Below are 5950 nucleotides of genomic sequence, written 5' to 3' on the forward strand. Positions count from 1 at the left end.
AATGATTGAACAGTGCATATGTCTTTGGAAATTGTTGTTTATGAGTGTTAAAATTGTTGGTTCTTGAAAGAATGATGAACAAAGAGAAATGTTATTGATGATCTGAAAAATCATGAAATTGATTCTTGAAGCAAGAAAAAGCAGTGAAAAAAAAATGGCTAAAAAGAGTATATAGAAAAAGAAGGAGCAATAGAAAAAGCCAATAGCCCTTAAAACCAAAAGGCAAGGGTAAAAAGGATCCAAGGCTTTGAGCATCAATGGATAGGAGGGCCCAAGGAAATAAATCCAGGCCTAAGCGGCTAAATCAAGCTGTCCCTAACTATGTGCTTGTGTCATGAAGGTCCAAGTGAAAAGCTTGAGACTAAGTGGTTAAAGTCGTGATCCAAGGCAAAAGAGTGTGCTTAAGAGCTCTGGACACCACTAACTGGGGACTTTAGCAAAGCTAAGTCACAATCTGAAAAGGTTCACCCAGTTATGTGTCTGTGGCATTTATGTGTCCGGTGGTAATACTGGAAAACAAAGTGCTTAGGGCCACGGCCAAGACTCATTAGTAGCTGTGTTCAAGAATCAACATGCTTAACTAGGAAAGTCAATAACACTATCCCAAATTCTAAGTTCTCCAGAGACGCCAATCCCTCTAAACTACAAAGGAAAAAGTGAGATGCCAAAACTGTTCAGAAGCAAAAAGCTACAAGTCCCGCTCATTTAATTATAATTAATATTCATTGATATTCTGGAATTTATAGTATATTCTCTTCTTTTATCCTATTTGATTTTCAGTTGCTTGGGGACAAGCAACAATTTAAGTTTGGTGTTGTGATGAGCGGATAATTTATACGCTTTTTGGCATTGTTTTTAGGTAGTTTTTAGTATTATTGAGCTACTTTTAGGGATGTTTTCATTAGTTTTTATGTTAAATTCACATTTCTGGACTTTACTATGAGTTTGTGTGTTTTTCTGTGATTTCAGGTAAATTCTGACTGAAATTGAGGGATTTGAGCAAAACTCTGAAAAAGGCTAACAAAAGGACTGCTGATGCTGTTGGAATCTGACCTCCCTGCACTCGAAATGGATTTTCTGGAGCTACAGAACTCCAATTGGCGCGCTCTCAACAGCGTTGGAAAGTAGACATCCAGAGCTTTTCAGAAATATATAATAGTCCATACTTTATTCGAAGAATGACGACGTAACTTGGCGTTGAACGCCAAGTACATGCTCCTTTCTGAAGTTAAACGCCAGAAAAACGTCATGATCCGGAGTTGAACGCCCAAAACACGTCATAACTCAAAGTTCAACTCCAAGAGAAGCCTCAGCTCGTGGATTGATCAAGCTCAGCCCAAGCATACACCAAGTGGGCCCCGGAAGTGGATTTATGCATCATTTACTTACTCATGTAAACCCTAGGAGCTAGTTTATTATAAATAGAATATTTAACTATTGTATTAGATATCTTTTGACCACTTTAAGTCTTTGAATCATTCGGTCACTTGATCATGGAGAGGGCTGGCCATTCGGCCATGTCTGAACCTCTTTCACTTATGTATTTTCAACGGTGGAGTTTCTACACACCATAGATTAAGGGTGTGGAGCTCTGCTGTACCTCAAGTATTAATGAAGTTCTATTTTCTTTTATTCAAATCTCTCTTATTCTTATTCCAAGATATTCATTCGTACCCAAGAACATGATGAATGTGATGAGTTAGATAACCCTCATTATCATTCTCACTTATGAACGCGCGTGATTGACAACCACTTCCGTTCTACATGCAACAGAGCTTGAATGTGTATCTCTTAGATTCCCCAACAGAATCTTCGTGGTATAAGCTAGATAGATGGCGGCATTTATGAGGATCCGGAAAGTCCAACCTTGTCTGTGGTGTTCCGAGTAGGATCCTGGGAATCCGGAAAGTCTAACCTTGTCTGTGGTATTCCGAGTAGGATTCCGGTAATGAATGACTGTGACGTGCTTCAAACTTGCAAGTGCTGGGCGTTAGTGACAGACGCAAAAGAATCAAGGGATTCTATTCCAGTAGGAGCGGGAACCAACCAGTGATTAGCCGTACTGTGATAGAGTGCGTGAGCATTAGTTTTCACTGCGAGGATGGGATGTAGCCATCAACCATGGGTGATGCCTCCAGACGATTAGCCGTGCGATTGACAACCGCATAGGACCATTTTCCCGAGAGGATTGAAAGTAGCCACCGTTGATGTTGAACCCCTATACACAGCTTGCCATGGAAAGGAGTAAGAAGGATTGAGTTGAAGCAGTGGGAAGGCAGGCGTCCTTGGGCCATACAGCATCTCCATCCACTTATCTGAAATTCCTACCAATGAATCTACATAAGTATTCTATCCATTTTATTATTCCTTTTTTATTTATTATTTATTCCAATAATCACAATTACCCTTTAATCTGTCTGACTGAGATCTACAAGGTGACCATAGCTTGCTTCATACCAACAATCTCTGTGGATTCGACCCTTACTCACGTAAGGTTTATTACTTGGACGACCCAGTACACTTGCTGGTTAGTTGAACGGAGTTGTGAATTCAGCTGTTGCCCCTTAGAAGCCTTCATCTCAAAATAATTAGAACATGGATCACAATTTCGTCCACCAATTAGGCAAACCCAGGAAATGCATAGCAATCAAAACAACCAAATGCATATGATGCATGCCTGTCCTATGGCTGATGGGGCCCATCTGTTGGTTATCCAGCCAACTCGACAAGTCCGAAAACCTTAGACTATCCCCCATCGTGCATCTCTAAGAGTCTATGCATAGAGTTCACATTCAATCATCATATAAATCACTCAATGGGGGCTATCCATACCCGGGAATTTATACGTGCCCGGTCACCCTTACGACGTAGGGTCAACAGAGTATCGAGATTCAACCTGGAACACGTGGTGGCGAGCCACAGTTTTTACCCAGGAAAACTCTTATCTCAGATATCATCATTCATAAGCCATTTCATAGTCATAATCATTATTTAATCATTCATCAAGCCATGGCATGTTAATTCCTTTTATTAACAACTTTCCTTTCACATTTTTCATCATCATTTCTTTACATTCATTCTTTATAGCCATAGCAACATGTATTCATTTAGCTTTCACATCATTCCCTTATAATTCATCACATTTACCCTTTCCAGGTCCTGACCAAACCATTTATCAAATTCTTCTCAACCTTTTTAATATAGAATAATCTTAAAATCAATCCAACTCTAACATTAAATTAATCACATAACACGAAGATTAATCTTTGACTTCTCGGACCCATGACTATCACTAAGACATCCTCGACACTCTATTTTCTTTTCTATTTGTAATATAACAAATGAACTCAGAATTGAGCAAACCTTATGTGCAGACGTTCATCTCGGAATAAGATTTCTAAAAAATCAAAAATCATAATTTTCTGATTTAACTAGCCTCAGAAGCAGAGGAGAAAGGCTGACTGCTCTGCAATGCTTAGAAACCAGAAAACAGCAGCAGCATGCGATATCTAAAATTCTATATAAAACTCAAATTAAATCTAATAGACTTAAAAATTAATACGGTTCAACTTAACATATCTAGGTTTCTTTTCCAATTAGTTTCAGGTCAAATCCATTTTTAATGAAGGAGTTATGTAACTTGGAAGTTGAGTAACTTTCTGCAAAATTCTATTTTAAAAGCCAATAAACATGTCCTCTTCCAAGTCCCATAACTCACTCATTAAAATATCGATAGCCCTGAAATTTAAATCACAACTGCTAAGCATAATTATTTTCACCTCCAATTGATTGCACTTGAATATCCATCCATAATCAGAAGTTATAAACTCTCAAAGTTGCTGATCTAAGAAAACAGAATTTGGCTTTTATTGTATAACGCATCGTATTTCAAAAATTCATATCTTTAAAACCACAAGTCCAACCATTCTGAAATTTTACAATGTTAAAATAATAGGACTAAAGCTTTAATTAAAATTTGTTTCATTTCAAAATTCATTTTGAAACATTCACAGCAGAGCCAGCAAGTTACTGCTGTTCTAAAAATTATGCAGTAAAAATCAGATTCCACGACTACAATTTGAAAATTCACCATAAATCATATATTTAACGAAAGGATCCCAAATTCTCCAGTTCAATTCCAAATATTTCGAGGTTTAACATGGACTTGGTTCCACGCAATTCCGATCATCACAGAATTAGTTATAGCATATGCAATACCACCATAACACAACTCTACATCCTTATTTACAAACACCAACCATAATCCATCATAAATAAATACAAGAGCGTACCATTAATAACTTCCACACCTCATAATTCCAATATATATCTACAAACAAATCAATTCCAACAACATTACAAGGCTAATCATTAAATGTAACAAACAATTCAACTTATCCTATGGTTCCTCTAACCTAAGTTTTCACAACACCGTAAATATTAAACGTGCGAAACTTAAACCATACCTTGGCCGATCACTTAGTTTCACCCAAGGCAGCCTCACAACATAGATCACAGCCCCTCCAAGCTTAATTAAAACAGCCCCAAAACAAGTCTTGATCACCAATAAGCCTCCAAGTACTCCCAACACACGCACACACACAAGCACACACGCACACGCACACGCACACGCACACGCACATGCACACACACTTACACATAAATTCAGGTTTTTCATCAATATATCAAAAATTGGCTAGGGTATATCAAAAATTGGTTAGGGTTTAGGTTATTCTTACCGTATCCATTGTTGATCGGAGTGCAACCCAACAATTATCCAATTTTAGTTTGCACATAAACCACCAAAATTATCAAAATCACTCAAAACCTCAACAATTTTTGTGTAGAAAAGGAGCACAGAGAACTGGAAATAAATTGGTGAGAAACTTATCACTTTGTTCGGATAGAATTGAAGAGGACTCGGAGACGAATGCGTGGCCGCAAACGACTCGTCAATCGGAGCTCAAACGAGGAAGATACGGTGGATTAAAGATGGTGAGGGTTTGAGAGCTTCTCCTCCCTTCCCCAAATCTGTTTGTATCGTTGCATGCAAATGGGGAAGAAGGAGCTGCTGTTTAGTTTAAATATTTGGGTCTGGTTGAACCCACGGGTTCGGTTTGGATCCCGGTTCAACCGGTTCGGTCTTTTCGATCCGATTTTGGACCAAAATTTCGAAATTAATATCAAAATTCTCATTTCGACGAGCTCTATCCAATTTTGATATTATTTTTGCATTTTTAGCTTTCCTAATTAAAATTTAAATTATTGACTAATTATTTACCGATTTTAGCGGGGTTTACAATTAGCTTGAAATTTTTTTAATAGTAATTTTTTTAATTTTCAATGTTTGTCAAAGTTTTTTTAGCAAAAATAAAATCGTTAAAAAATATATTTGTATTTTTTGAAATTATAATTTATTTGTTTTTAAGTTTTTTTAAAGAATATAATTGATTTTATATTTTATATTATATATAATGATCATTTTAGTATGATTATATTACTGTGATTATGATATTTTAAAAAATATTATTAAAATTAAAATAATATTCTTTTATTATTAAATAATACTTTTTTAAAAATATTATTTAAAAAAAATACTATCAAACTATTAAAAAATGAGTATAATTTTAAGAACAGTTACATTATAGCTACTGTAACATAGTTATACTAAAATCTACTTATATAAAATATACTATATTTACATATATAAGTATATTTGTTAGGTGTAAAGTGTCTAACGAGTCCCTAATATAAATCTTGTCAAAAAGAAAAAAAAGTCCCTAATATAAATAAAATAATTCCAATAATTTAGCTACATGAGGATCTCTGACCTCTCGTGGACCCTATGAAGCAAATGGAGCAACTATAATCATACTTTAGAGCCTTCAGAATCTAAAAATAACTTTAATTTACATAAAGTAGACTTCACTACTGTCAAAAGGTGACTCAG

The sequence above is a fragment of the Arachis stenosperma genome, chromosome 10 (genome assembly GCF_014773155.1).
Source record: "Arachis stenosperma cultivar V10309 chromosome 10, arast.V10309.gnm1.PFL2, whole genome shotgun sequence".
NCBI lineage: Eukaryota > Viridiplantae > Streptophyta > Magnoliopsida > Fabales > Fabaceae > Arachis > Arachis stenosperma.